The following is a 22,354-nucleotide window of genomic DNA, read 5'->3' on the forward strand; positions in this document are numbered from 1 at the left end:
CGAGACTATTCTCAGTACCCGTTTCCATACCGGTTTATAAGCCATGCTTGCATAAAAACTTTGCCCATTAATTTAGTAAAATAAATATGAAAAAAATTATAAGAAGAAAGTTTCAATGGTACAACTTTTATGATCTATATCTCATATTTTGTTGATCAAATTAGTTGCTAAAATTTCCTCGAAACACCTAATGAGTACTTCAGCATAATGAACCGCTCGCAAGCGGATTTTGAGGCCCTGACCGCTTGCCATATTTTAGAACTCTTACAACGACAATCCAGCATCTCCGATCGTATAATCGGAGCTCTTACACTAAGGTACAAATACATGTATACAAAATAACCATTTCACCTTCCACTATGAGTTTCAAACCCTTCTCCAAGCCGAGGGGAACTCACTGCATCGCTCTCCAACTTGCGTTTCTTCCTAAATAAATATGCCTCGTGTTACATTAGAGAAAACAAAAAATTGAAGTCCATTTGAGGGGTCGATCCCTACCTTCTCTCAAAGTGACGCGGCTTAAGTTTTCCGGTATCATCAAGAGCTTTGTCTCGATCCTCTCCAGCATGCTTCGGCGAGCCGTCTGATGGATTACTTGGAAACTGAACAAGACAGAAAGCACAAGCATCAGTAATAATGTGACAAGGAACTAAAATAAACTTTGCATCAAAACGCAACTCAATGTACTAGTATACGCCCGATGAACAGGGAGGAAAATGAAGTGGGCTGGATTATACATTCGAACACTTAGGTGGGAAGATTAAAAAGATTGCAGGATTACGTTTTGATGTTGGGACAAAATTTTGGGTGAAGTTGGTCTCCTTAAGTTCTCGAGGAACTGACCAAGTAAGTTATCCTGATCGCTTGAAGAAATTATACAAATCTGCAAGTAAAGATAAGTCAATTATGCATGACTAGGCATCTGGGAAGTGTTAACTGAACGATTTACAATGGTAAAAGTATGAAAAAAGATAGTCGGTCAAAATTCAAAGTAATTATCCGATGCTGGATTTGGATTACCTGCTTGATAACCCGGTTTATCACTATGTCCAGAGTAAAAAGTTTAAACGACTTTGGCCCAAGGAATTTCAGGCAGAAGTCCTCAAATTTATAATTATCAATAGAGCGATCAAGTAGCCTGACGAGTTTCTCCTTGAATCTGCACCATTCCATACAAAAAAATGTAAATTTATAACCAACTCCTCCACAATAGTAATGAGCAATTGTACTTAGATAGACAAGTAGGCTTCCTGAACATTACTCTGCATATAGATCATTAGTGCACAAATCTCTTGCGGTCCGTAGTCTGTCATAAAAAATCTGCCATACAAGCAAAAATAAATAAATTATAGTGCAACAACATATCGTGATTTTTGCAAAAGAAACTAGTCTGTTGATTTCCAATAAAAAAACAGGGACAACAACTATTGGTGAAAGAAAGAGTGATTGAAATACCTGGTAAAGCCTGCGGAGCACAACCAGAGAACAACAGGTGCCCCCTTTCATGCCACGCGGTTTAGCTATTCTTTTGAATTGTTGCCGTGATTCATACTGATTTTCAGGTTCGTTCATGTGGTCATGAGTAGTAGGGCCGGGATCATCTCCACTGGAAGCACCAACACCATGACTTTCTGGTCGTTTTCTAGGACCAAGCATGACATCACACTTGATGATTTTGGTATCAGGTACAAACTCACCCTCCTCGACGTCCCCTCCAAAACCATCTTGTGAATAACTACACTCATTGGATTTTTTCCTTGGAGATTCATCTCTCTGAAACGAAAATTGATAGCTCGCAGGTTAGTTTTACACCATCTGAATACTGAAAACTATTTTATCTGTGTATGATTACCTTGGAAGATAAAGGAAGCTTAGCAGGCAAAGCGAGAAAATCTTTGTTGGTACCACAATATTCACAAGCTTTTTCGGGAGCTACAGTTTCGCCCAAGGATGGACACAGATATTGAGCAGAAAGAAAGGGGTGTACTATTTTTGTCCAAGTCATCATCTGCTTCACTTCAGAAGCGCATGCAGAGGAAATAATACTGCTTATGTCCCTGTGCACGTCAGGATTAGCATATTCATCTGCGCCATTCAGCCTCATTCTATTGATTTCTTTGGCTTCGGCCAGTAAAGCTGCAAGGAGGGCGTGTAAGAAAACAATCTTGAGTACATAGCTCAATGAACGATCTAGGTTCGGCAGTGCCTAATGCTAATTACAAATACTTCTAATATTCTTGCTTTTTAGGGGAATTACTAGTATTCTTGGAACAGAGTGAAAGTTTAAAAATACCTTTTTGGCTCATTCTCTTTGCATCTAAGTGTTTGAAAGAGGGGCCACGGTGATCAAGCGATCTGTAGTAATTTTTGGCAATAACTTGTGAGTTGGCCCTATGCAGATATAAGCGCGCCTCTGACAAACCTTCAACCTTCTGATTTAAACGAGAAAGTAGAACAGCAAGAACAGCACTAGTATTCTGACTCTCCAACAATTCGTCAAGATCGCTATCATCGGCATATAGTCTTTCAATGCACCTCATATGTAGAGCTTTGCACGGGCAAATTCAGACAAAACAATTTAGTTAGTTAACTGAACAAAGAGGCTAACTCCAAATATCAGTGCCAACATATCATTCTTACGAGAGAGATGTTCCTTAATATTCAAAGGGCTTCCAGCATGATCTTGAAGATTTTTAATAAAGTCAGCAGTCGAACGAAACCTCTCTAATAGCACGTCACTCTCAAACCTTAAAAAGAAGACAACGGGAATCATAACGAAATTAGAAGGGCATTATGAAAACCATCTGTTATCCCCTGATAGTTGACAGAATGAAACAAAGGTCAAACAAGGAGACAAATTAGCAACTGGGTACTTACATGTGTACTTCACAAGAAAATATTTCCGTTTCATATTCATTTTTAGCTTTGAGCTTAGAGTTTTCTGATTCCTCACTCCCAGATCTGCCACAAACCAAAGCATCGTTCAGAACAGACCTTCCAAGTTTGGTTCGGTAACTTGATTGAAGAGTTCTACACTGCAATTGAGCAGGAGTATGTTAGTTATGCCAGCAATTTACATGAGAAACTCAAGGGCATGCATAAATTTACATTATGTGGTAGCCGGTAATAGCTAGGAGTGCAAGGTTTGCAGTTGGTGAGATTCACTTGCGGAGGTAACTTCTCCTCAAGTCTGTAAGTAATCCAGTCTGGCAAGGGTTTAACATTGTCTTCCTCGTCCTCTTCAGCAAAAAGTGATTCTTCAAAACCTAGCACAAATGAGTACATCCATGTTGAAACAATAATCATACTGCAGGATACAATTATCTGTTTCATCTAAGATCACTTATGTCAAAACAATATTGAGTAAAAACACTATGGTTTCTTTGTTTCAATGAAATGAAAGGAGCCGCGGAGCGGTCCCTGTTTTTCTAAAAAAATAATTGGCGTCTTGGTCAATAGCTAGGAAGCACTTCAAAATAATAGCTCAAGTGATGTACTGCAAAAAAACATTTTTTAGAGCATTGTTAAGAAAAGGGGATGCATGTTTTGCATATAGTTATCATGGGTGAATGTTGAGGTCAAGCACGAACGGCCTACTTGTATTGCGAACAGAATGAACATTAAATGCATATAGTTATCATCGGTGAATGTTGAGGCCAAGCACATACGGCCTACTTGTATTGAGAACAGAATGAAGATAAAATTTTGGCAAACCTTCTTGTCTCGTATTGGTCACTTTGATCTCGATACCATCCAAGGTGTGATTAGCATCTGGAGTAAAGCATAAATCGGCCTGAAAAGGAGAACCGTTAGCTGATTATGTCAGATGAGCTCATAATACAGAAGCAAAATGATTTCACTTTGATGAGAAAGCGTAAGTGTGTCTTGAGCACTCATAAACATTGTCAGCGGATATAAGTGTTATACAAGAAAAATAGCTAATACATAAGCCATTTCATATAAACAACACGTGTCATTCTAATCAATGATATGTGTGCGCAATGTGCTACCTTGCCCACATGAGCAGTCTTCGAATTTCTCTCATGTGCCAGAAGCGCCTGTATTTCAGGAGGGAAAAATTTATTTGTAAATTCTTCTAGCAACGCTGGACAGTTACTCATGCATCCCTTCATCTACAAACAGAAAGAACTATTAATCATACTCCTTGGGATTTCCAATGTTTGCTCAGAAATTACTCAAGAATTACAAAGTATAGAGTCACTTAAGAATAGATATGTACAATATGGAAAACTTCTCTGGCGGTCATGGTTCTTTTCCTGTAAAATTCTACCAGGGTTTGCAACATTGTGTTATAATTGTCATCACTGATGTCAGGACATATCTGCAGTCATAAAATAATTTGAAGATCAGAATTAACAACCACAGGCGCCGAAGAACAACCCACAATAGGGGCAACCATGATATTTTCTTCTGCACCTTCGCTCTCTGAAGTAAATCAAACGGAACTCTGTATCGAGGCGTTAATATCAACATCGGCATCGTCACTTTCAAGAAAATGAATGGGGCTACGGCCTTGGGTAAAGTCGAGGAATCCCCGTTTGACGGGAGCACAGTCTTGAAATAGCTTCATCGCCTCTTTGATGCAGTTTTCAGAGCAGATGCTCCTTATTTCACCATCAGGATCCGCACTGCAGTTGGGAATTGTGTGTGAATGCGGTTGGCAGGGCAACCATATTGACATTTGAAGATAGGGAAACGTATTAACATGTTCAAGAAAATTGTTCAGACAACATGCTTACCATTGTTTCCAAATCTCAATCATGGTATTCACGAACTCATTGTACACGTCGCTGGGGAGGTTGTCCCTTGCAAACATCAAGCATTGCATAGTTTCTACCATGTATGCCTTTTTCCCCCTTCTGTGTCCAACGCTTTCGGCATCCAGCTCATCAGGGGCTACCATTTTATTTCACCACTGCTAGCACCACCGAGCAGGCCAGAAGAAACACCTTCAGGGCAACAGCGAGTCCAGGAATTATTTGCAGGGGAGGCTGAAAGTTGACGACGACTAACTAAACGACTACTTCTGGTAGAAAATAAGCCAATATATAAGACACAAAATTAATTAAGACAAAATACCACAAATTTTCAGGTTAAAAGCATACAAATCACACACTAATACATCCAGTACATAGTTACAATTTACAAATTTGCAACAGAGAGATAGTAGCAAAATAATATGAGAATTGGAGAACAAATACCACCGAAGAAGGACGCTGGCAATCCCGAATTCCCGATGCTCACTGGCAGGCCGGCGCTCCTCTCTCCGGTGCACAGAGGCCGGCGCGCTGCTCAGCCCCGCCCAAACTTGGCCGGACGCCGGCTGCCGCTGCCGCTCCCGCTAGCAAACCGCTAGGGTTTGGGCCGTCCGCGCGTGTCGTGGCCGCCGGCCCCAGCTTCTGGGTGCGGGCGTCAGGGCGTGCGGCGCTCGGGACCCCAGCCCCTCCTCTGTCGCCGCGTCGCTGGTCGTGACTTGTGGCCGCCGGTCCGCCGCCTCGCCTCCCTCCGTCTCTGCCTCTCCGATGCGTGCCTGGAAGTTGGAAGATACTACGATGCGTCGATGCCGATACGTGCTTGCTTGCTGGCCTCGATACGACGCTGTGTGCGTCTGGGCGAGTTGGGCTCAAGCCTGGAGTACTCAACTGCTAATGGGCTTGGAAGATTACTAGTAGAAAGCACGATGTTTCAGACCCAAAAAAGGCAAGGAGCACTGCGGATTCGAATCAGATACGGCGATCTAGAATACACGATACGATACGATACGATCGATCTAATCAACCAAGCACTCCCCGCAAGAACAAGAAACACCAGCTCCGGTGCCAACTGCGTCCCAGTGTCCGGTCGCCCTAGCCGGGCGAGCACCCAGCCGGCGGCCGCCGCCGTAGGCGCGCACGCGTCCGGCGGGAACTCGACCGATTTCCCCCGCTTAATCAACAAACAGGAGCAGCTATACACACTCCATGGCGCGAAATAAACCCAAAACTAGTCAGGACGATTGCCGGCCACAACTCGAGATTGATTGCTCGGCCGGCCTCGCGGCGCCGGGCACGCGCGCGGCGAAGAGGAAATGCGTGCGTGGGTGGAGTCGATCGACGGATTGGGCATGGGAGCCGGTGCGTACCTGCGCGGTGGCGGCGCTCGGCCGGTCGTGTTGGCGCGAAGAGTATGGACTGGACGGAGCCCTCCGACGCGGCCGAGGAGGAAGGGGAAGAGGAAGGCGATAAGCGGGGGAGAAGGGTATTTACGCGCTCCTCCGTCGGTTTGGGGCTTTTGGGAGCGGGTACTATTTCTATTCTACTTTAGGTGACCGATTCCTCGTCGATCCAGGTTTATGACTCAATCCACTTTTTTGTTGCGCAAAAAAGTTGGGCACCATTGGAATCCAAAATGCCATGGCAATATCTACACACTAAAAGTTAGATGTATCTTATAGATAAAGTTGAGTAATTTATTTCCGAATAGAGGAGTATGTCACAACTTGTAACAATATATATACCTTAACTGTTGTAGCTTCTGGCTTTATAGTTGGCCACTCTTGTGTCTTTTATCTAAACAAAATAAGCAACCTATTTAATTAATATTCTTACTATTATATACGGAGTATCTGATATAGATGGTTGAAACAATAGCAGTATCTAAGGAAACCTAGACCAGATGGAAGCTGGGGTAGCATGAAAGCACCTTCCCGCCATTAATCTTTCAAAATAGAGGATCCACATGTCCACCTCGCACTGTTAGATAACATGCATTGTGTACAGGTTCGAGAGAGCCTTTAGTCCCGGTTAGCCATCTAAAACTGCTAAAATGGGACTAAAGCCCCCACCTTTAGTCTCAGTTGACTTATAAACTGAGACTAAAGATCATCCACATGGCAGCGGCGGAACGTTTGGGCTGGTGGACCTATTCTCGATTGGTAACACCAACTGGGACTAAAGTCCACATCATGGTTTAGGGTTCTAGTCCCTGTATTTTGTATTTTCCATTTTCATTCAATTTACCAACCGGGACTAAAGTCCACGCCAGGGTTTAGGGTTCTAGCCCCTGTATTTTATGTTTTCCATTTGTCATTCAATTCTTTTTCATTACATATCACTAGTGGAAAACGGGGCTATAGGCCCGGTCCATTTGGGCCTTCAGTCCCGGTTTCCAAACCGGGACCAATTAGGCGGGACTAAAGGTCCCCACTTTTAGTCCCGGTTGTAAAACAAACCGGGACTAATGGTCCCGCCACGTGGGCTGCTGGCGCGCGTCGAGGAAAATACCCTTTAGTCCCGGTTTATAACACGAACCGGGACTAAAGGTTATTTCGTTATTTTTTTTAATCTATTTGGCTATGTCCAATTATTTTTCGCTCCTCTTTTTTTTTCTATTTTTTCAGAATTTCTAGTATTTCAGTTATTTAACTAGTTTAGTTTCTAACTACACTTAATCTCTAACTACATTTAATCAATAGTCAAATTACTTACCCGTGGTCCAACTTCCCGCTCGGTCACCCATCCTCCCACTACTCCAACACTAGCACGCTTAACTTCTAAGTTCATTTCCTATCCCGCTTCCAAGTGCTACGCGCGCATGTTGTGATACTAGTATCATATCAATCCTATTAACATGTTGGTCGATGTCACACTTATTTATTATTCGAATTCCAAATAATTATTTTAATAAACAAAACTAATGACGTAATAACATGTTGTGGTAATGGTATTATAATTTTAATTTTTTAATTTGTATTATAATAGTTTTTTTATTTATTATTTTTAATATTTTTTTGCCAAACTTGAAAATTTGAAAATCTAAAAATTGGCTAACTTTATGGTTAAGTAATAGTAATCTTTATGCATGATGTAATTATTATTTTAAAAAATTTAAAAATATAAAATTCCAAATTTCTGGCAAAAACTAAAATCTTCCTGCTTTCATATTTTCATTTGGAATTTTGAGAATCTAAAAATTGGCTAACCGGGTAAACCCGGGTGAATTCGGATGTAACTTTTTCCCAGGATTTTTTTGATATATTATACGTTTTTTTCGACGTCGTATGCAAAAGTTATTGCGGTTTTACCATTTTTCAAAACTTTTTTGCAAAAAAAGTGAAAATTCAAATTTGTTAATTTTCCCTAATAGTAGGTTGCATAACATACAAGAATCTGAAAACATTTTATTTTTTGAATTTTCTATCATTTTATTTTATATTTTACAGTGTTAAAAAAGGCGATCCAGGGGGGGTGGAGCTGCATGGGGAGGGAAAAAACCCTTTAGTCCCCCTTCGTGTCACGAACCGGGACTAAAGGCTACCCTTTAGTCCCGGTTGGTAATACGAACCGGGACTAAAGACTTTTGCCCCATAGACCACCCTTTAGTCCCGGTTCGTAATACGAAGGGGGACTAAAGGGTCCTAACGAACCGGGACTAAAGAGTTTTCATGATGGACCAATGCCCCCCATTAATCCCGGTTTGGTTCAAAACGGGGACATTTGCTTGGGACGAAAGGCCTCTTTTCCACTAGTGTATCCTAGGGTAATATATATACTGCACACGTTGATGATTATATATAACATATTTTCTCTTCAGATCTCACAACAACATCATTTGTAGTCGTCATGAACTTATACTAGAGACTTAGCCAGAAAGCAAATGCCACTACACTCAGTCGGCTATAAGAACGTTATTTCTAAACAAATAGTCATAGGCACACTAGCTACTATCAAAATGGCCATTTGAGTAAACACGAGGAAAAACTTCCATAAAATATCCACTAAATCTTTCTTCGTCTCTACCAAATCTTCCATCCTGAAATCACGAGGTTGACCATGTCCAATACATCTGAACCAGTGAAGGTGAGAAACTAGTAGCAAAATACAGTTTACACGCACTTTCTATTTTTCCGGTAGTACCACGTAGAATTGTTCCTCGGGGCAACTAAGACAAGTGGTTTTTTTTACTCGTCAAGTGAGTCAATTGTATAATTTCGACACTTCCGAGCGAAATTGGTGTGAAACCTCCAAGAAGGGGTTTCGAGCTGGCGGGAGGTTTCAGGAGCGAGATAATAGTTTTTGTCCAACCATATTTTGATGGTGTGTTGTTATATCTGAAACCGCCCAGGGGTTTGTTGAAGAGAAGGGGTTTCCAATTGGCGGTTACGACACTTGGAAAGGACATGCCGAAGAGAAGGGGTTTCGACCTGGCGGGAGGTTTCAGGAAGCAAATCATCCAAGGATCGAGATGACCTACAACTATTCTAAATTATAAGGACATCAATGATACTATATCTAGGTAATTGTAAGTGCTAACTAGTTCTATTGTTGAAGTGTTAAACATATTTTGCTAGTTATTTCTGGTGGCGTTTCAGTATTTGGTCATTGTTGACACTGATACATAACATTGTATTAACGGGGAAATACAGATTGGCTCTCGGGTGCCACACACCCCTAGACTTGGAAAAAAAGTATTAAAAAAGTTCAAATTTTTTTGAACTTTTTTGGGAATCAAAGATGATCAGGTATTGTACTTTAAACAAAATATTTTCCTAGGAAATTACTTTTATTGTATCATGGGTAAAAAAAAACTCGAAACGCTCCATGACCAGGTACTATTCATTTTATATTTGTCATAATCTTGTCTCTTTTGCCATGGAGACCATGGGAATCATTTCGTTTCCAAATATTTTTTACGAGTACAAACTTGATCATCATTGGTTTGCAGGAAGATTCAAAACAAATTAACTTTTTAAAATTACTATATTTTTTTAATCTATGGGAGTGCATTGCACCGAGAGCCAAAAGTCAGCTTCCATATTAACGTTGCTATTAAATTCAACAAAGTAGCATATTTTTTAAAATATTTCAAATAATACGTTAGTGGTGTGTCATATCCATAGTACGCCACTAGTATTGCACTTACTAGTGACGTGGGCGCTGGCACACCACCAGTATTTCACTTGCCGGTTGTGTGGTGGCTGGCACGCCACCAGTAACATATAACAATGGCGATATACCGGTGTCGTGCCGAATACATGTCACCAAATTTTTTTTTGTTACCCTTCTGATAGGCTATTTTCTCTAGTGGTGTGTCCTAGTTCAAAGGAATACACGTCTTGGTGACCGTGGACTTGATGTCCGAACTCCCAACCTCATCCAACAAGGAAGTAGGGTAGCCAGCTATCTGAACCTCAACCTCGGCGATAAATCTAAGGTTTGTGATTCTCTATTCCTACTCCTTCATGTTCATGATGTGAGATAAGTACATCCCTAGGCTACTTTTTATGCACCACTCGCGTCAATTTTTTCTGAACGGAGGGAGTAGTATTCATACTTACGATGTTTTATCAACTGATGGAGTACTCAACTTTCTAGAAAGAATCAAATTTCTAGAAGTTTTTGGAAACGTTATACATAGCCGATAGTGCACGATTTTTTATAGTCACATATGCTTCCATTATTTTTAGATGTCCACGACCAAAGCACATGGACTTGATGGGCTGTGAGCATATTCCTATAACAAAATATCTGACTATGGTAACACACCTAATTGGCTCAAACCTAACGAATTAATGAAAACTATCTTTTGCATCATGCGCTTTAGCAATCCGCAATTCACACGATCATAAAAATGTGAAAACTCTAATTTATATAAATATATAGCGCGACTTATGTTTTTTTTTTTGTCTTTGGTGCTCTTGGTTTGTTTCTAGTTTTGTAGTTGATTGTCACCACTTCTAATTTTGTTTTTGCTGACTAGAGAACCATTGTAAAAATTAAACTATTCACACTCCAATCAATAATATGGGTCAAGGATTTAGTTCAAATTTGAATTAAAGCTCCGACACTTTATTATGGATCAAAGGAAGTATTAATGATCTTCAGAAATACTACCTGCTCTAAATTAAGTGGCCCATGTTTATTTAGATTAAGATATGGATGTTACACATTGAAATGCGTGCATACATCTGTTTTGTGTTATATTTGACTAGGGAATATTAAATATCACATTTATGACATAATAGTTGGCATGTTAAACATTTCTTTTTTTCGAATTCATTTTATACACATTCATGTTACCTTCACATGCAAACAGAAAATGAGAAGAATTTACACCTCAAAACCATGTCCCTCGTAACCGTAGTAGGGAGTATTATTTTGTGCAGAGTGTTGGTCTAAATGTATGTGTGGTTTCCAAATAGGGTCTAGCAAAAAAAAATGACTTAAAACTGTAGGGAAAAACTCCTACAGCATTTTATAAAGCTCAACAAAATATTTACAACACATACAAGTCCTTCTCAAAGGAAAAAAGGGCACCAAGTACAAAAGAGATTCCATCCATTTTGAAAACTTTGGCAGAAACTTTTCCTTCCCCTACGCTCATGCAAGATGAGATTATGAATGAAAGCTCCCCTCAAACCCGTGAAAGATGGCAGTGAAATATTGCTTCCAATATGCCAGCAAGCAATAATGATAACTTTATTAAAAAAAAGGAAGGTTTGTTTAAGTCATTTCTAGCTGCGAACACAATCTCTTCAAAAGTACATTACTCTGGCCCCAACTAATCTAAAAATAATTCCATATTCTAACACTGAAACTACAGTAGAAGAAGAGATGCTAATAATCTTCCACCACCCGTGTTGGACACATTGTGTAGGTGTATATGTTGGTTGCGTTACAATTGCGGGCAATCTGCTCAACAATTTTTCTGGGTCTAGCAAAAAAAAAAAACCACATTTAATAATACTAGCGACATGGGGTAAGTGTATCAATCATGTTACATTACACCAAGGAACAAACATATATACAATGAACAATTGGCCATCAAGCAGTTAACAACGAGTTTGAATCCCTTCCTCCAGGCTGAGAGGAACTCGATGCACCGTTTTCCAACTTCCGTTTTTTCCTGAAACATGCACGAGATTAAACAACGGAGACGAGTTCAAAACAGTACTGATTAGTCCTTTTGTCGACCATTTCCGAGGATCCCTACCTTCTCTCAAAATGAAGCAAAAGTTTTCTGCCTTGCCCTTCTTGATCATGCCATCCAATTGATGGCTGAGTTGGGGATCGAACGGAGGAGAAAAAAATGCATTAGTTTAGTATAAATAGATCTAGGAAAGTTTGTATCTAAACACAATACTATGCATGCCCTGATGAATAAGGTGGAGATTGAGTTGTACTAAGCCGATGATAAGTAATACTAGTACAAGGACTGTAGCATTACGTTTTGATGCTGGGACAAAAGTTTGGGTGGTATTGGTCTTCCTAAATTCCCAAGGAACTGAATGAGTGAGTCGCTTGAAGAAATTATGCACAACTGCAAAGAAACAGAGGTATCTGGATTATCAATGTCAAAATTCAAAAATTACAGTCATTGATGATTGCATGGTAGATATAGATTACCTGCTTGATAACTTGGTTTATGACAATATCCAGAGTGAAAAGCTTAAAGGAGTTTGGCCCAAGATATTTAAGACAGAAGTCCTCAAATTTGCAATTGTCAACAGAGCGATCAAGAAGTCTGCAGAGTTGATCCTTAAATCTGCACCGCAATAAAACAGTTGTTAATTTAAAACCAAACTTCAATGGCAAGGAATGAACTATTTTTCTTAGGTAGACAAGCGAAGTTACTCTGTGTATAGATCACCGGTGCATAAAACTCTTGCAGCTTGTAGTCTCCTGTACAAAATCTATGAAAGAAGGAAGAATAACTACAAATAACATTAAAAGGCAAGACATATCATGACATTTCATTCGCAAAAATAAAAGGACATATCATGATAGTTTGTGCAAAAGAAACTATATTACGTTGACATGCTAACAACGAAAGAAACATGGAGCGTGACTAATAAATGTTGAAATACCTGGTAAAGCCTGCAGAGCACAACTAGTGAACAACATGTACCACCTTTCACCCCATGCAGTTTAGTTGCTCTTTTAGAGAGCTGCTTTAGTTCATTCTTCTTTTCAGGTTCGTTCCTGTGGGCACAACTACTAGATGTGGAAGTATCGGTTCCAGGATGCCCACCTTTAGCAGCAACATCACAGCTCTCCCTTGCTGGTTCTTTTCCAGGTCCAAGAATGGAATCCGAGTTGATCGTTTGTAAATTGGGGATGAACTCACCTTCCTCAATCTCCACTGCAAAACTATGGCATGAAGAACTACACTTGTTATAAGTTTTCCTCAGAAGTTCACCTTCCTGAAAGGATAACTGAGATCAGCTTTACTCAACCTGGATACTGACCAAATTATTTTTCTGCATATTCAGAATTCAGTAGTATAATTATGAAAAAGCATAATGCTATATATGCATTTATACCTTACGAGATAAAGAAAGTTTATTAGCAGCCAAAGCATCGGAAATGCTACTGAGAAAATCTTTGCTGATACCACACTGTTCACAAGCTTCACTGGGAGCTACACTTTCCTCCAAGTAAGACCGTAAACAGTTAGCAGAAAGAAATGGATGTACTATTTCTGACCAAGTCATCATAAGCTTCTCCTCGGAAGAGCGCACAGAGGAAATAATCCTGCTTATGTCCTTGTGTATGTCAGGGTTAAGATACTCATCGCCAGCATTCAATTTTGATTCATGGATTTCTTTGGCTTCAGCCAGCAAAGCTGCCAGTGAACGTGTACGAAAATAACTGTGAAGGATAAAAATGAGTAATAGTAATACAGATATTTTTCCGGATATATTGAAAGTTGAAACTACCATTGTGGCACATCCTCTTTGCATCCAACTGTTTGAAAGAGGGGCCATGATGATCAAGCGATCTGTAGTAATTTTTGGCAATCAGTGGTGAAAGTATCTTATCCAAACACAAGTGTGCCTCCGACAAATTTTCTACCCTCCGATTTAAACGAGAAAGTAGAATAGAAATAGCAGCACTAGTATTTGGACTCTTCAATAGATCATCAAGCTCGGGATCATCATTATATAGTTTTTGAAGGCACCTCCTATGTAGAGCTTTACACGTGAAAGAACAAACAAAAATTAGTTTATTAACTGAACAAACAGGCTGAATCTAAATATTCAGCTAGTGCATCATTCTTACGAGTTATATGTCCGCTAATCCTCGAAACACTGCAGACACGATCTTGAAGATTCGCAAGAAAGTCAGCAGTCGCCCTAAACCGCCGCAATAGCATGTCACTCTCATACCTTTAAAAAAAGAACTGTAGATTATCTTAAAGCAATAGGCCATTGTAAAAATCATTGATTCTTTCTCGATAGATGAACGAATAAACAATGCTGAATAATGAAATAAATTTGCAACTGGGTACATACATATCATCTTCGCATTGTATAACCTTCTTTTCATAATCATTTTGAGTTTTCTCGAGGCTTGCAACAGATGAAGGAGAAACCAAAGCATCATTGAGAACAGACCTCCCCAGTTTTGTTCGGTAACTTGATTGAAGAGTTATACACTGTGATTGAGAATGAGTATGTTTGGATTAGTTGTTTCAGTAGTCTACATGAGAAACTAACGAGTTTGTACGAATTTACATTTTTTGGTAGAAGGTAATAGCTAGGAGTGCAACGCTTGAAGTTCTTGGGATTCACTTTCGGGGGTAAGATTCCCTCATGTCTGGAGGTATTCCAGTCTGGCAAGGGTTCAACCTTGTCTTCCTCGTCTTCTTCAGCAAGAAGGGATTCTTCACTACCTGTCAGAGATAAGTACATATATTAACTTAATGATCAGGCTGCATACTGTAGTTTGTTATTTCATCCGGGATCAGACATGGCGCAGCGATATTGACATGTTACTCAATAGCTAGGAAGCACTAAAAAATAAAAGATCGAGTAGTGGACTGTTAACACCATTTTTATCTGGTTTTCATAGGTGAATAATGAAGCCAAACAACTCAGCGCCTGCTTGTATTCAGAGCATAAGAGAGAAAATTTTGGCATACCTTCTTTCCTCGTATTGGTTGCTTTGATCTGGGTACCAGCCAAGTTTTGATTAGCATCTGGAGTAAAGCATAAATTAGCCTGCAAAATGAATTCACTTTCGTGAGAAATTGTAAGTGTGCTAGTATTGTGCATTCATACACATTTTCAGCCAACAGCAACATTATATCAGAAAATCAGGTGACATATGAGCCAGTTCATATTAACTCTTTTTCAATAAAGATTTCATATTAACTCAGTGCTCTATAAAAGATAATGAGATGAGTGATGCAAAGTGTTACCTTGCCCGCACGACCTGTCTTCAGATTTCTGCAGGATTTTTCGTCTGTCAGAAGCCCATTTAGGTGAGGAGGGAGATAATTGGTGAACTCTTCTAGCAACTCTGGACAGTTACTCATGCATTCCTTCACCTGCAAGCAGACATAATTGTGAATAACTGCCCTGGTGTTCACAATCTTTTGTTGGGAAATTAGTGAAGAATCACAAACTATACAATCACTAAAGAATTGGTAAGTACAATATGGAAAACTTCTCCAGCGGCCATGGTCCCCCTTTTCTTGGAAAAATCTATCAGGGCTTGCAAAATAGCGGCATAATCATGCTCACTGATGCCAGGGCTAGCCTGCAGTAATAAAGCAATTGAAGGTCAAATTAATAGCCACCCAACAAACGAAAGCACCCACGAAAGGAACAGCCAAGAGAATCTCTTCAGCACCTTGGCTCTCCAAAGAAAATCTAGTGGATTCTGTAAAAGGGCGTTGACATCAACATTGCCAAAGACACTATCACCACCATCCAAGGGGCTACGGCCCTGGGTGAAGTTGAGGAAGCCCTGTTTGACTGGAGCCCAGCCCTGTAATAGCTCCAGCGCCTTCTCGATGCAGGTTTCAACACAGATGCTCCTCACTTCACCATCAGGATCGGCACTGCATTTTGGGAATCGTAAGAATGTGACAGACTGCGGCAACCATATTTGCATTTGACACAAACAATTATTTCAGATACACATACCACTGTTTCCAAATCTCGGTCATGGTCTTGACAAACTCGTTGTACACATCGCCAGGGAGGTTGTCCCTAGCAAACAACAAGCACTGCTTGGTCTCTAGCATGTACACCTTTTTCCGCCTTTTGCATCGAACTTCGTCGTCAGCAGCCTGATTGGGGGACGCCATTTTCCTTCACCCGCCCGCCAATCAGTCCAGCACACTAATATGCGAACACCTGCACGGCACACACATGCGAATGTATCAGTTGATGACATGATCTGAGACTACCAAAATATATAACAGTACAGTTCCATTCTTAAGGGTGTTCTGGAGACGCACGGATCTTTAGCAGCGTGTGCAGACAGTCCAGCAAAAATGAGTAAAGTAAAGTAAGGGAGTTGCTATTTCAATGTCGAGTCTGAAATTCTCTGATCTAATCAAGTTGTAAAACGCGGAGCAGCTCAATTTCGTTTTCTACCAAAATGCCGAGTGTTGATGATCATGGACTAACAAATTCTCCGACCGAGTCATATAATAAGACTTGTAAAAACGTGCAACTACTCAGTCAAGATCTTCAAGTTAGGAAATGATACATAATTCGTAAAGAGACAGTCCCTAAAACATATATAGAGGTAACCCACATAAGCATCTCAGCATCTCATAAGAAATTTATGAAAAAACATAACACAAATTGGGCATCAAGAAATTCCAGACATAAAACAGAACCTCCATGGCACCACAGCAAGGCTTATCGCAGAATCGAGTTAGCGTGCTCACTATCGTCGGACAGGCAGGTCCCCACCTAGTACACCCGTTTCTGTCGATCTAATTCATCCGAGCATTCAGCAAATTGGTGGCTGCTGGCACCGCCGCACACCCGGCCGAGCACCCTGCGGGCGACAATATGCCGTCGGCGCGCCTGTCCGCCGCCGGAAAATCCACCGCGAATATGAACCAGATCGCTCCCCTGCATAGCGCGGATTAAACCCCCTACGCTTGGACAGACGCCGATTGCTTGAAACCGATCGCTCGCGCGCGAGCGCGGCGGCGGCGAGGAAATGCGCGCGTGAAAAACCTCGAGAGATCGGGACCGGGAGCGCGTACGTACCGGCGGGCAGCGGTGGCGGCGGTCGGCCGGACGGCTTGGGGCGAAGTGTATGGACGGAGCCCTGCGCTTGTAGAACCTTCCGTGGTGCGTCGACGCGGCTGAGGAGAAGGGGGAAAAGTGTTTAAGCGCCCAGCGGGTTTGGGCTTGGGTTTGGTAGGGCTTGAAGTCTTTTTTTTTTTTGAACATAATTTTTATTATTCAACTTAAGTGCATTTTACAGACAACAACGTGAATGGGGTCACGCTAGATACAGCAAGTATGTCCCTTCCTGGACATTGACCTAATTCTGAACTTAAGCAACGAAGAGCTAATGATTTGTTACAAACTCTGAGAGCTAAACGTGCTTGATGATCTGCTTTGACGTTGTTGCTCCTGTTGATGTGAGTAATCCTGTTGCAATGGAAAAAGGGAGAAGCCTTGATAGCTGCTAGTTCATGTTGGCCTTTCTCCTTTGTGACATCTTGGTTGATACTATACTAGGACGTAGAATTGGTGAAGAGCCCAACGATGACGCTCACTCTGTTCGGAAATGATCTCAACTTTTTTAAGATCGAGACTAGATATATCCATATACTTTTTTTTGAAAAGGGAAAAACCCGGCTTCTGCATCGTGGTGATGCACACAGCCTTTTATTGAGAAACAATAATCTTTGTTCAGTACTTATTACATCTCAAGGATCGCGTAAAGTCGATACAAGAATCAACCAGCGAAAAAAGGAGAACAACATGAATCGACTAAGCATCATGTAGTCGACTAATATGCTGCCAGCCAGCCCGGCACAAGATATTCTGAGCGACCATCTGGAGTTGTGTGCATCTAGAAGCCATGACATCCCGCTGCTTCGGTGGTGATAGGAGAGCCCAAAGTTGGATCCAGTGCACCATGGAGAAAACCTGTAAAAAATTAAAAAAAAAATCTTGTTGTTAAAGATTATATCATTATGGCATCTCCATATTGACCAACATAAGGCTGATACACCAATGCGAATTAAAGCCTTGGATTGTTTGTCAACTCCATTTAACCAATTTCCAAACATATTTGTAATATTGGTTGGCGGAGGGAGATTATGAGTAAAATTAACAGTTCGCCATATTAATTTAGCAAAAGGGCATGTTAAGAATAAGTGTTCTACCGTCTCTTGCTCTCCACAAAAAACACATTTAGTACACCCAATCCATTGTCACTTTGCTAAATTATCTTTTGTCAAAAGCACCTTATTACTTAGGAACCACATGAACATTTTGATTGTTAGGGGGATTTTTATTTTCCAAAGATATTTCCGCAAATATGGTGTATGATCATTCATAAGATCCTCATACATAGATTTAACTGTAAACAACCCATTAGTTGTTAGTTTCCACATAAAACAGTCCGGTTCATCATTTAAATTTACCATCATTAATCTTTGGCATAAGTGTAACCATGATGTCCACTTATTACCAGATAGCACATGTCTGAAGCCAATGTTCAGCGGTGTTTGTGCAAATACATGAGCCATTAACACATTTTTATGGTTCACAATATTATATAAGGATGGGTATTGAGTATCTAAAGAGGATTCTCCTAACAAAATATCTTCCCAAAATCTTATCGTTGCACCGTTTCCAACTTTAAAATATCCTTTTGAAAAAAATCATCTTTTACCCACATGAGTCCCTTCCAAAAGGGGGAATCAGTCGGTTTTGCCTGCACCTCAGCAAGAGTTTTTTGACTTAGGTATTTATTTTGTAGCAACTCTTGTTACACCCCTTTCTCATTTAGTAATTTAAAGAGCCACTTACTCAATAAACATCTATTTTTTAGCTCAAGAACCTCAATACCTAAACCTCCTTGATCTTTTGGTCGGCAAATTATGTTCCATTTTGAGAGTCTATATTTTCTCTTAGCTTCATCTGATTGACGGAAGAATCTAGACCTATAAAAATCCAGACGCTTCCTGATCCCAACGGGTATTTCAAGGAATGATAACATGAACATTGGAAGACTTGTTAAAACAGAGTTAATAAGTACTAATCTATCGCCATACGATAGCAATTTTCCTTTCCAGCATCCCAATTTACCTTCAAACCGGGTCTCCACTGGATACCAATCTGAATTTTTAAGCTTCCTAAAATGAATAGGAATTCCTAAATATCTAAAAGGTAATTCCCCTATATCACATCCAAAAATTTGTTTGTATTGTTGCTCTTCCTCCTTAGCCTTTCCCAAACAGAATAACTCACTCTTATGAAAATTAATCTTGAGGCCCGATAATTCTTCGAACAAACATAAGATTAGTTTCATGTTTACCGCTTTTTGCAAGTCATGTTCTAAAAAAATATTGTATCATCGATCAGCATATTATAGGATAGAGAGTCCTCCCTCAACAAGATGAGGAATAAGACCACCCACTTGACCATCCATATACTAAAACGATTCTACATACATCTTCTAAACTTTAATAACTTTGAGGCATCCTTTTATGGACACCAGTTAATTTACCTATATATATATATATATATATATATATATATATATATATATATATATATATATATATATATATATATATATATATATATATTCTACGTCATCCCACGTTAAACTTTTCTACCTAGCTAGCCATCATATATATCCTCCGACGAGCGTTGACGGTGTTCGGGACGGGGATGGCGTTTCGCGGCGTCCTACCCTACGAGATCCTGGATGAGCTCTCCTTCTCTGCCCTCCGCGCCCGCTTCTTCTCCCGCGACACCGTCATCTTAGACGAGACCGAGGACCTCGCGCCCAACCACCTCTACAGCATCGTGCACGCCTACGTCGTGGTAATGAGAAAAGAAAAAAGACGCGATGCCAAAGAATTATACAGGGTAATCTAGTGCCCGTATGAAATTTCTTCGCCCCTAATATTCTCACCATATACACTGAAAATGGCACCGCTCAGTATACCCGAACAAACTGCTTTTTCTTCGCCCCACCCCCCCACCCCCTACTCCCCTCACGAGTAATGCTACACCTACGGGCTGTTTTCCTACGGATTAGACTTACGGACTGTGTTGGCAAGCAGGGGTGCATCCGCCTCCGGATTCACAGGAACAACCGCAGCAGAATATTCAACCGCAACCAGCCACGCATCGTCCGTAGCAGCAGTCCGTAGAAGCAGTCCGTAGATGTAGGATTATTGCTCCCCTCACTCTCTCTTTTCTCTGTTCGCGGTAGGGTTAGTAGAGAATAAACGGCAGAGGTATGTGCTACGTAGTCACAAGCACTACAACTAGGATGGCCTTGAGAAAAAAGAAGCTCGTGAAGCCCGAAATATGAAGAAGTAACACAACTTGTCCACTCATTCTTAAACTTACAAAAAAAAGACAATAATAACCTTGAAGCAGTAGATAACTTTGAAGACTAATTTCCATGTAACACCGCACTTACATGGAAGCCTCGAGTTTGATCATATATATGACTGAATTGCATAATCCAGTCTGTTCTAAGTATAATAGTAATACGCTTTCATAATTATTCCTCTATGTTCCGAACCCTGCTCATATTGTTTCAGTTACCACCTTTATCCACCTTGCCACTTCCTTCCTGGTCCGCAGCCGTGCCCTCACCACCAGCACCAGGGCATTACCTCCTCTTTGCTTTGATGAACTCAACAAGATCCTGAAGCGCGGCGTCGGCGCCGTCATTCCTCATGAGAACCTCGGCGACCTCAGCGGGCGTGATGGGCACCTCTTCCATCAGCTGTTCGATCTCCGGAAACATCGCGTGGCCCTCCTCGACGGAGTGGTAGTTGCAGGCGAGGATCCTGAACGACTCCGGGGTGCAGTAGCCCATGTGGATGTGCATGTCCATCCTGCCGGGCCGCAGCAGCGCCGGCTCCAGCCGCTCCTTGTAGTTGGTGGTGAAGACGATGATCCTCTCCTGCCCGCTCGTCGACCACAGCCCGTCCACGAAGTTGAGCAGCCCGGACAGCGTCACCTGTTTGTTTGTTCCACCAAAACACCACACCGGCCAGAGGAAAAACTAGTAAGTACGTTAGCTGAATGTATAGCTGATTCATACGTTTCGGCGCGCGATTTGGTAAGGACGAAACTGACCTTGTCCTCGTTGTCGTCTCCGGTGAAGCCGGGCCTGGGGGCGCGCCTATCGGGGCCTTGGTCGCCGGGGCGCTGGTGCAGGTCGAGGCTGCAGTCGATGTCCTCCACGACGAGGATGGAGCGGTTGCCCATGCCGACCAGCAGCCTGCGGAGGTCCGAGTTGGACTTGACCTCGGTGAGCTCCAAATCGTAGATGTCGAACTTGAGGTAGTTGGCCATTGCGGCGACGAGGCTGGACTTGCCGGTGCCCGGCGGGCCGTAGAGCAGGTACCCGCGCTTCCACGCCCTGCCGGTCCTCCTGTAGTAGTCCTTCCTCTTGACGAACCGCTCCAGGTCGTCCACGACGGACTTCTTGAGGGTGCCGTCCATGGCGAGCGTGTCGAAGGTGGACGGGTGGCGGAAGTCGACGGCGGTCCAGGCGTCGTACTCGATCATGTGCATCTTGAGGTTCCGCTGCTGGTCTTTGATGGCCTTAGCCGTGTCGAGGACGAAGGGTATGTAGGAGGCGAGCGCCTTCTCCTTGTGCTTCTTGTGGAAGCTGAGCTCGAAGGACCTGAGGCAGACGTGTTGGCGGCCACCGTGGGCGGCGGCAGCGGCGCGGGCGTTGCCGCAGCGTTACCGAAGGCGGCCGAGGCGGGGTCGTGGGAGACGAAGCGCCAGGTGTACTTGACCCCGTCGTGGGCGTCGACGGTCTCCTGGCCGTGGTCCATGGTGAGGGTGAGGTCCGAGGAGGCCTCGTCGACGCGGCAGGCACGGTGGCGGCGCACGCCGGTGTCGGAGGCCACGCGGGCGGCGAGGTAGGCGCGGACGGCGTTGTAGAGGTGGTTAGGCGCGAGGCCCTCGGTCTCATCGAAGACGACGGTGTCGCGGGAGGAGAAGCGGGCGCGGAGGGCGGCGAAGGAGAGCTGGTCGAGGATCTCGTAGGGTAGGACGTCGCCCAGCAGGCCGCGCAGCGCCATCCCCGTCCCGAACACCGTCAACGCCGTCGACACGTACCTCTCCAACTTCCCGTCGGACGACATGGCCGGCTAGCTAATCTTCTTCTCGATCAATCGATAGTGGCGCCGTACGTGCGTGCTTATATACTAGTACTTCTATTCTACTTGTACTTGGACTTGGGGTGCAAGAAATTAAGGGTCGGACGAGCCAGCGGCCAGCTGCTGCAATCGCCTAGTTAAGGAAAGTTTCAGCCCCACCCCATGGAAAACCAAATCTGATCAAAGGACACGTCTAACGGGCACCCGAGCGCCCGTTGGT

At 42.3% G+C, this 22,354-nt stretch overlaps 2 pseudogenes; both read right to left on the reverse strand.

The window, feature by feature from the left end:
* Window positions 1-255: 255 nt before the first annotated feature.
* LOC124706950 lies at window positions 256-4,924 on the reverse strand (annotated as a pseudogene).
* Window positions 4,925-11,511: 6,587 nt separating this feature from the next.
* LOC124648153 lies at window positions 11,512-22,119 on the reverse strand (annotated as a pseudogene).
* Between the last annotated feature and the right edge of the window lie 235 nt (window positions 22,120-22,354).

This window comes from Lolium rigidum, chromosome 4 (genome assembly GCF_022539505.1).
Source record: "Lolium rigidum isolate FL_2022 chromosome 4, APGP_CSIRO_Lrig_0.1, whole genome shotgun sequence".
In the NCBI taxonomy this organism is placed as follows: domain Eukaryota; kingdom Viridiplantae; phylum Streptophyta; class Magnoliopsida; order Poales; family Poaceae; genus Lolium; species Lolium rigidum.